Source organism: Apium graveolens, chromosome 5 (genome assembly GCF_009905375.1).
Source record: "Apium graveolens cultivar Ventura chromosome 5, ASM990537v1, whole genome shotgun sequence".
NCBI classification, from domain to species: domain Eukaryota; kingdom Viridiplantae; phylum Streptophyta; class Magnoliopsida; order Apiales; family Apiaceae; genus Apium; species Apium graveolens.
The window spans coordinates 173,685,397-173,696,452 of NC_133651.1; the positions used below are offsets into that span (position 1 = coordinate 173,685,397).

General features: G+C 37.8%; 1 non-coding gene across 1 annotated transcript; it reads right to left on the reverse strand.

Moving 5' to 3' along the window:
• Positions 1–10,000: 10,000 nt before the first annotated feature.
• LOC141662259 (small nucleolar RNA R71) lies at positions 10,001–10,107 on the reverse strand. Its single transcript, XR_012550382.1, has one exon. It is a non-coding gene; the product is annotated as a small nucleolar RNA R71 (small nucleolar RNA).
• Positions 10,108–11,056: the final 949 nt, after the last annotated feature.

Below are 11,056 nucleotides of genomic sequence, written 5' to 3' on the forward strand. Positions count from 1 at the left end.
CGGGCACGCCTACCAGCCCTCTCCGCATCTAGCTCCCTCCTGACCTCATCCAGCCGGGCCTCAGCAACAGCCACACGAATCCTCAGAACATCCTGAACATAGCTGTGAGCTAACAAAGACTGCCTATGGGCAGGGTCGAGAGGAGGTGAATCCGGAGCTGCTGGGGGTGCCTCCTCGGTCTGCCTAGGCTCGAGAGTATGGGTCTCAGAGCTGTTATCATAGAGTCTCCAAGATAGTGGTGGAGGGGTAGGAGCTCTGACCATCGGGAATGAGGGTAAAAGGTTACCAGTATACTCCACTATAGCTCCGATATGCTCCTCAGCCACTGGGACCTCATTCAGGTCCTCCTCATTTGAAATCGCAATAACCTCCGTCTCTGACTCCTCTGAGGGGTCCTCTTCCTCCTCCTCCTCCATCTCAGGCTCCTCCTGATCCTCGGCATCTAGTAGTGCCTCATCATGCTCACGCTCGAACATCTCTGGGTCCTCTATCTCATGTGCCTACACATTAAACGAGCTAAGTTACTACCATGATACTTATAAGGGTTCCCGTAAGGGTTTTAACTGTCAGCGCTACTTTAAGTAGTCTGACCATGAACTTGGCAAAAGTTCTTATTATCTTTGTGAGTTTATTATTATATCGTCGCATCATCTCTGAGGATGCTTAGCTCTGATACCATTTCTGTAACTCCCCCAGATCTGGGGTCGGGGATCCGGGTCGTCACGGTCTTTCTTTCCTCAATATCACTTAACTTAATTATTAATAAATAACCTCATGCTGTGACCCCACACTAACACACACCACAACCCATTATAGTCTCAGAGATGAAATTAAAATAGGTACAAGTCCTTGAATCCACAATTTAAAAGTTATTACAACCCAAAATGATTACTTGATAAGTTTACAGTTAATTGCCATTATCTACCACAAGTTGTAATTATACATAATTGATTCCCAAAAGTAGAATGCCTGATCTACAAATAGATCTACCTCTGTAGCTATAGCAGCTACGATATCAACAGGAAAATGCGGGATGCTTCCCACGCGCTTGCGCTGGGTCTGCTTGAGTCTGGCCATCTTTTCTAACTGTTGTTGTGTGATGAAGAAATGAAGCAAGAGTGAGCATTACAGTTTGCAAGATAATATATAGTGTAAACAATAATGCAAGTATCTAAATAGATAACTTACTGGAAACCTTTATCAAGTGTAAGGTAATTACTTACTGGATATAAGCTTAAAGGAAGATGAAGATACCAATTACTTCACTATATTTATACCATTTTAGAAATCTACTTGAACAACCACTATTTGAGTATACTAAGTTTTCGAAGTTCATCACATAGGTGGGACTACAACATAAGACTTGAACAGATTCGACCATTGAAATATTATTGAATGAAATGAAGTTACGAGATACTTCACTAAGTCCCTATATATATATATCCATATATATATCTCTCATACATTTCCTGAAAACCTCTGTCATGTAAAGTATGCACAGAGTTGCAATATCCAATGAATTTGGAAAGAAAAGAATTTTGGCATAAACCTGATATCTTGCTGATCAGGAAAAGATACCAATAAGTAACCTTTTCTACTAGTAGATGGACGAATTCCCCACTGCTCATCACCCTGGCCACATTAGGACCTATGCTGGACTACCACTTAACCACTTACACATTGATGGACTCCCACTGAGCCACTTACACTTTCATGGACGCCCATTGAGCCCATGTTGCTTATGCCGACTCAAATAGATGGACTTACTTTTCGAACGTTGGGCAAGTAATCAAAATGTTTTCTCAAAATAGCAACCTTGTTGCGAGTATGAAATACACCATAGAGCCGGATCCCTTAGGTTTTGAGCGAGTATTTAAATCCCCTTTGAAAGGAAGATCTTAAATATAAATATGAGTTTTGGGATCCGCTCTAACTTTCAAAATCATTTTGAAAACTCGAATTTTTTTTTAAGAATGTTTGGAGTAATGCTGATTTAATAAAATAAATCAGTCCCGATATGTTACAGAATATCTGAATATTATTATTTAAATAATATTCCCATAAAGGATAATCTCTGTAAAAATAATTGAAGTAGAAGTTTTAAGACTCATACTTGAAATGAATAATAAATAACCAAAGATATACTTATACGAAAGTACGATCTTTATTTGAATAATCGAAAATAAGTTTGATTATCGAAACATTATTCTTTAATAAAATAAAGAATATTATTTAACAAAATAAGCGGAGTCATAAGTCCTCGAATGAATATTCAAAATAATATTCATTAAATAAAATAAACGGAGTCATAAGTTCTCGAATGAATATTCAAAATAATATTCATTAAATAAATTAAACTGAGTCATAAGTCCTCGAATGAATATTCAAAATAATATTCATTAATTAAAATAAAGTTATCGAATAAACCTTATTCGATTAATAGTTTTGAAAACTATCTATATATATATATATAAATATATATATAATATACTCGAGAACATCGACTCCCGGTTTTAGAAAATGTTCGCCTTTGGGTCCCCTATACTAAGGGTATACGCAATTACTGCTTATCTCTAGAATATGTATTATGCAACTTATAAGCATTTGAATCAACAGATAGATATCAATATTATGAAACAGGCATGCATATAAACCATATCAGCATGCTCTAATATATCGCAAGATTTGCTAATAACAATCATGCATCTATCACAAGATAATGCATATACATGTATACATCAAAATAACAGTATAACGGGTAGAAAACTTGCCTGAGCGACTGGGGGTGGTAAAAGGCTTGGGACGAGTCTGGTAATCTATATACAACATATAAGTTGGAATTAAACCAAAGTTGCTTAAGAATCTATACTTTAACCAATTAGACCCTAACGTTCGCTTTTGCGCTTAACGATTCACTTAAGTCGCTCGAGTACCATCGGCTCCACCATTTTTAATAAATTAACCATTAAGAATTTTAAGGCGATTCTTTCGTGAGTACCCTACCAACTGCCTAATACACTTTAAATAATTTTTTCATACCCCAATTAGTCATTTAAGGGCCTTAACCAAGGTTTCAAAGTAAGGGGAGGGGTAATGGTTCGTTCGCGAAACGCCGTTACTTAAAACGGTCGTTTCTCCTAAACTGTACATCGGATTCAAGCGAACCACATATCAAAACGAAGCTCGTAACATGAAATATCTAATAATGGCAGTGGTCAAAACCTAACAGTTAGTTTAAGGGTCCTGAAGTTAAGAACAAAAATAGTCTAAGGTAAATCGGGCATTACGACGGCTATGTTGACGCGATTACCAAATTTGTACCACTCCAAATCAATCCACAATGAACCCACAATCATTACTACAACCAAACTCCATCCATAATTTACTACAACAGCCCCAACATCTCAAGATTTACAATTTATACTACCCTCAGACATGAACTAAAAGCTTATACTTAAGTTCATTAACCAATAATCAAGATTTACAACTTCAAACTCATTACAAAACCAACCCAACTCTAAATATACATGAATCATTCATCCCAAGAAGTAAACCTAGCATAAAAAGCTCTAAATAATCAAAATTAAGGTTAGGGTATGAGATTATACCTTCCTTGGTGAGTAGAAGTAACTTAAGGAGCTTGAAACAACCCTTGGAAATCCTTACTAAAGCTTTATCTAAAGAAAACACAAGATCAAAAATTTCAAGATCTTGAAAACACTATTCACCCTCTTCTTCCATGAATTATTGGAAGAGATTTTGAAGGAAATGGAAGCTTAGATTCATAGGATAGCTATATCTATGTACAAGGAACCTTGGATAATTACCTCACAATTTAACAATGCTTGGAAATTGAATTTGGATTTTCTTTTCTCTTAAAATGGAAAGGGGCCGAGAGCTTTGTTCTTGAGGAACAAAGTGAGCTTCTTGATTTTTTTGTGTTATGTTAATTGTTGGTTGATTTCCTTTTGGCTTTGACAAATATTTAGAATTTTTACCATGGTAACTTTTACTTGGCCTAGAATCATCCAACAAAATACTTCTCCTTGTCATGCTTATGTCACCCTTCTTATGTCATCCTCTTACACTTGTCTTCTTCTTGTTGGTGTGATGACATCATCACCCACTAACCTCTTTGATTAACCCCTAATTACTTGGCTAATGATCGCCTATCTGTTATACGGTTCGCTTAACTTTCATTCTCGTTTATCGTTTGAGGGATCATACCCGGGATCTCATTACTTAGGTCTCCTTAAACCTTTCTCAATATTTTATATTCCTTTTATGATCCTCTCTTATAATTCTTGAATTAAAATCCTTTTAATCATGTTACCTTATACTTAATTCTTTCTATATCTGGTGGGTTTTCGGGAAAATATCAAAGTGTTTAAATTTGGATTCTGACGATCTTTACATACACTTAGATACTAATAAGATCTCAGAATATCAATAAAAGAACCCCTACATAGTGTGGCATGAAAAGTTTTCTTATTCAGCATAACCAGCAAAATCACTATTCATAAGGGTTACAAAAAGTTCAAAATTTTTGGGGTTATTACATTATCCGTCGAATTGCTCTCAATCTTAGCCGTTAATTCTAAGCATTATCCATCGAATTTACTTACGGCCTATATGTATATTTCAACGGATAATTTTAGAATTCCAACAGTTTTCCTTATATTTACAGGGCTATTTTGGGCTAATTTGATTGGTTATTTTATTTTACTTTTTACTTTTTGACAGTTTATTTCTGAGTAAGTATAAAATCTAATTTTAATTCTTATTTTTACTTTTATCCTTCTCGAGCAATTACTCTAACTCTCTTCTTCTCCAAAAGCAAAAATTCCCTTTCTGCAACTAAGCTCAATTACAGCTATGGCACCAGTAGTCAAAATCATGTCCTTGACTGGGTATGTTTATGAAAAGAACAATTTCGTGGCTTTGGTGAACAAGCAAATTATGGCATCTGAAGACTATCACAAAATGATGGACTTCATACTGAATTGCAAACTGAGTTATGCCATTCTTGAGTCTCCAACCATTTACTATGAAGTTATCGAGGAAATTTGGACTACAACAGTGTTCAACTAAAAGGACAAAACCATAACCCTCACTCTCAAAGGTAATGAACACTGTATTAACTATGACACAATTGAAGAAAAGTACTTTAAACTGCCTGAAAATAACACACTTTCTCCACACACAGACACTGATGTGAGTAACATGCTAATTTATATGGGCTATGCTCTTACTGCCACTAAGTTAGGAGATGTTAGGAGAATGGGTCTTAGGATATAATGGAGCTTTTTATGTGATTCCTTTATCAAAGTGTTTTCTGGAAAAGTTAGTAACTTTGATGCTGTTACTTATTCACTTGTTAACATGCTTTATATGCTTTTAAGTGATAAGTATTTTAATTTCAGCACTTCTGTCATGTATAAATTAGGGAGTAAGTTAGGAGATATAAAGAAGAGGTCTAAGAACATCTATTATGCTAGATTCTACATGATTTTAGCTAATTTTGTTTCTGAAGACCTCTCAATTGAGAACCCAACAAACAAGTTAGATTGTTGGGTCCAAGAGAGAAGAATTATTGCTGACTTGAATAGGGCAAATTACCACAAGGATGTTCCCCACGTTTACATGCCAATCATGGAACAGCCTCAGGTAAGTGAGGTAAATAATTCGGTCCCCACTACTTCTCAACTACCTATTTCTTTGCAATCAACTGTGGTTATGGCACCTGTGACAGTGACCAAACAGGTGCCTACCCAAGCTGCAAAACCAAGAATTTCAAAATCCAAGTCAAAAAAAGCCCCCTCTAGTTTCTCTCAAAATAAGCTAGTTGTAAAATCCACTAAAAACCAAGAGGGGAGTGTGAAGGGAAGCATGTCTGGTGAGGGACAAGGTGAACATAAAAGAATCCCTAAGAATAAGGATGCAGAGGTGTGTATAACCAAACCTAGCCACACTGCAGTTTCCCCAACAAATTGTAGTGATTAATAAGGATATAAACTCATTACTAGTTTCATCCTGCCAAAAGGATGTTACAATTGAAATAAGCTCTCAACCAAGAGCACAGGCCAAGAGGGTTAGGGACACAAGCTTACCCCAAAAATATGCTAGAAAGAAGAAATCCAAAACACTTGGGGACACACAGGGTGCACACACTGTGCAAACTGCAGTCAAAGACTGAATTACAGCACCTTCTCAAAGTCAGATTGATGTGGTACCTATAAATGTGGATTCACAGCCAAAATCGTTAGTGATAAAAGCACCTCACACACAAAACTCACCCATAAATTCTCTGGATTTGGACATGATTCACACATCAATTCCTGATTCTCCATCTTTAACTCTCATGGAGAAGCCAAAATCTACAGCAAGTGAGCCTCATCTTTTAGATGATTTGTTGGCTCACTTGCCATTTCCTTCTAATTCTATTGAGAAATCTGTGCAAAATCTCAAATCAATCACCACAGATTCTACATTAGTCTCTACTCCAAACTCTGTCATTTCTTCTATCTCGACGGTTATTGTTCATCTGTCGACTAGTGATTGTATCTCGACAGATGTGCTTAACAGCAGTCATCCGTTGAAACTCTCAACTACTACCTCGATGGATGTCTCTCATCCGTTGACTATCACTACACAACTTGAAATCTCAACTGTTGTCACAAGTACAGATGATTTAGTAGTTGTACAATCACTCTTAGGATTGAGGGAAGGGAGTGAACATAGTGAGAGGCTGAGTTTCTCTCAAGCAAAAGGAGAGGAAAAGAGTGAAAACATGCAAGCTATTTCTTCCATCTTGGCAAAAGTAAGTGAGAGGAGTCCCACTTTAGTAGGTAAAGGTGAGGGTGTGAGGGTGGGAAGCCAAGGGGAGCCATTGATGCAAGAAAAGAGAGATTATGAGAGAAAAGAAGGTACAGAAGAATGGGAGGAGCCCATTATAAGTGAGTTAAGGGATGTCAATGAGGCTGAAAAGAAACAGTTATTTCAGCAAGATTATCAAGCTGTCATAGACTCTATTTCTTATGAAGCTGAGACATTTACTCACCCTGTTCCAGCTTATCAAGTTTTAGCTGAACATGACAATGTGGCTGCTGAGAGAATTCTCAACTTGGTGCACACAACTGCTTCAATGCAAAGGGCCAAGAATGCAATCACCGCTATTCCCCCCACAGCTGGTGATGATGTTGATTATCCAACCGATGGATCTGAGGATATATTTGGGGATGAAGATGATGATGAGGGAGATTTCATGCACATAGGGGGAGAAGCAGGCCCTAGCTCAAGTACAAATACTCCATCTTGGATGTTTGCCAAAGAATGTGATGAGCACCATTTGAAATCCACTCTCTTTCATATCATTCAACAAACTCAGACAGCTCTTCAAGCCACTACAAATGCCAACACCAAGAGACTTCTTCAAGCACACATATCATCTCTTCAACTGCACCAAAATCAATCTCTAAAGCAAAATCAAGATGTCACTGAGCTCAAGACAGAAATTGGTTAAGTAAAAAAGGATATTACTACAAGATTGGAGGTGTTACGTGGAAATTAAGTCCACTTATAATGCTCTAAAAAGGCTTGAATTGGTCTTTTGTACTCAAGTTGTTTGTGTTTTTATGTGTTTTTGTAGTATTTTGTATTTCAAGCATAAATAAGGGATCGGGGAGATTTAGCATTGCTTTCGTGCTAAATTGGTGTTAGGAAGGTGTCTTGGGAGTTTGCTCGTGGAATGCCATCAAGAACCAGCAAATAAAAGAAAGCAAATCAATTTTTCCAGAATGTCAGTGCGCGCACGCTGTGATAGCGCGCCCCCGCGCCAGAGAAGCAGAAGGAGAGCGCGCCAGCGCTGATGAAGCGCGCGTCCTGTTGAGTGGCATTTATGACACTTTATAATGCTATAATAAGCTTTGAATTGATGAGTTTGTACTCAAGTTGTTAAGTGTTTTACCATTTTTTCGAGTGTTTTTGCATTTAAGGCATTATCTAGGTAATCAAGTGAATTAACATTATTTTGGTGTTAATTTGGTTTCAAGGTGGTGTTGGAATAAAAGCTCATTGAAAGCCGGCTCAAATCTGCAAGAAAAATGAAGAGGTCAAGTTCTGGCAGAAGCCCAGCGCGCTCGCGCTGATCAAGCGTGCGGCCGCACCCAAAGTACAGAAAGCTAGCGCGCCCGCTCTGATCAAGCGCGCGGCCGTGCCGTGTCGGGATGGCAGAATCCTGTTTCTACTTGGTATCTGAGAGAAAGATTTCTACACTGCATGGGGCTGCTATATAAGCAACTTTAGGTTATTTTTAATAATATAATAAGCTAGAGACATATCAAGGAGAGCCGTAAGAAGACCGTTTTAGCACGATTCGACAAAAATGAAGAATATCTTGTTTTTACTTGTGAAACTATGTTCTATGTTGAAACTTGGATGCTAGTTTTCTTATTTGTGAACCTTAATCTTGTTTTGTAGTTGGATTTATTTATTTGTTATAAAGACTACGTTTGTTATACCATGTTTTCATCGGAACCCATGTTGATGATGAGTCCGATTATGGGCTAATCGTTATCGTGGGGTTCTAGCGGATTTATTTATGGATTTCTTTAGTTAAATTATTTCGATGCCTTAATGTGTGGTGATTGTATGATAACCTAGTATTGGTTGTGCGTATTCTTCTTATGAGCGTCGCGAACTTATAAGATAGTGTGTTAATTCTTAATGAAATGAAAGTGAATTTAAGGATTTAGAAATTTCCATGCTAGCATAGGTTCATGTATTTGTTATGCATGATTCTTAGGTAATTTTAACCATCTTACTTGCCCTATATAATCAAGATAAATAACTTGTGCTTAAACCGTTATGTTGTCAAATTCTATAGACATATAGGGTCTCAATATAATTGGTGTCTATTCAGCTTCTTTCTCTTTTGTGGATGTCTGGTAGTATGGTATTCGTGCAATGAAAGTTGGTGTTTATCAGTTTCGTGTTGCCTGATTAGTGTTATCACCATTGCATGCTAAGGTTGAGAACAATAAGGCTATTGAATGAAGAATTTAATGAAGTTAGAATCATATGTTTATCATATATATTAATTCAACCAATTTTATTCTCTTAGTTATAATTGTTAGTTTAATTTTTAGTTATAAACAACCTCTATTTGTTATCGTCTTAGCATTGAATAATAACCATACATTGTTGCTTAAGTGCATGAATTAATTAGTTAACCAAGCCAGTCTTTGTGGGAACGAGCTAGAAAAGATTCTATACTACTTGCGAACTCGTATACTTGCATGTATTATTAGCGCGTGTTTAGCGACTAACAAGTTTTTGGCGCCGCTACCGGGGACTGCAGTGTTAATTTATAGTTTATGTTCTTTCCATCAGTGGTCGTTAAAGTTCAATGACTCGGACATTGGTACTTATATGTTTCCTTGCATTGTTTCAGGTACTCGAGCGAGGGTGTATGCATACGCGTTCGCGTACTCGTAAGAGAACTTTGGATAAAGCCGAGGAAGAACTTGTGGTGGTTTGAAGGGAAGTTTTTGAGGAAGAAAAGAAGGCAGAAGAAGAAGAAGAGAAAGTTGAAGAACGAGCTTTAGTAGAGATGGGTGATCAAACAAAAATTCCTAAGGCTTTGATGGACTATTCTCAGCCTAAGATTAATGACATTCAGTCAAGCATCATCAGGCCAGCCATCAGGGCTAATAATTTTGAGATCAATTCAAGCAAGATTCAGATGATACAGAACTCAGTTTAGTTTGGGGGTTCTCCTACTAAAGACCCCAACATGCACATCAGGGATTTCATCGAGATCTGCGACACTTTCAAATTCAATGATGTGACTGAAGATGCTATCAAGCTGCGACTTTTCCCATTCTCTCTGATGGACAAAGCTAAGTGTTGGTTACATTCTCTACCAACAGGATCTATCACCACTTGGGAAGATCTTGCTCAAAAGTTTCTCACTAAATTCTTCCCTATGGTGAAGACTTCTGCAATTAGGAATGCTCTTACTCAGTTTGCTCAACAAACTGGGGAATCTCTGTGTGAGGTTTAGGATCGATATAAGGAGATGCTAAGGAAGTGCCCACACCATGGCATGCCTGATTGGGTGATTATTAACTATTTTTACAATAGATTGGGTGCTACTTCTAGACCCATACTTGATGCAGCATCAGGAGGAGCCTTGTGGGCTAAAAGCTACGATGAAGCTTATAAACTTATTGAACTGATGGCTGCTAATGAGTACCATAATCATTCCCAGCGACTGACTCAGGTAAAGATAGCAGGAATTCTGGAGTTGGATGCAGCAACTGCTATAACTGCCCAACTTAAGGCTCTGACGATGAAGGTGGACACTTTGGCTAATTATGGAGTTAATGAAATTGTTAGTGTCTGTGAGCTTTGCGTTGGTGCCCATAAAACAGACCAGTGCGCAATTTCTAGTGAGTCAGCTCAGTTCGTGAGCAACTTTCAGCGCTCACAGTAACTTGTGGCAGCCACTTATCATCCCAACAACCGCAATCATCCTAATTTCAGTTGGAGCAACACTCAGAATGCGGTTCAACAGCCTTATCAGCAGTATCCAGCTAAGCAGTACAACCCCCCTAGTTTTCAGCAACCGCAATATGCACCGAGATAACAACTCCAGTTGCAACAAGCTAATCAAAAATCTGAATTAGAGGACTTGAAGCTTATGTGAAAAAGTCAAGATGTTTCTATCAAGACCTTGGAAAATAAAATTGGGAAAATTGCCAATGCCTTGCTTAATCGTCAGCCTGGTACACTACCTAGGGAAACTGAAGTGCTAGGAAAGAGGAAAGCTAAAGAGCAGGTAAAGGCAATCACTTTAATGTCTGGAAAGGTTGCGAATCCCGAACAAACTAAAATGTTGACTAAGAAGCTGAGGCTGAGAAAGAAGTAGAGCAACAGGAAGTAGAAGTGGAACCAAGGAAGACTACTGTTGAGCACACTCCTCCTGAGGGTAATACAAGGGAGAAACAGATCTATCCTCCACCGCCTTTTCCTAAGTGGCTGTAGAAGAAAAAGC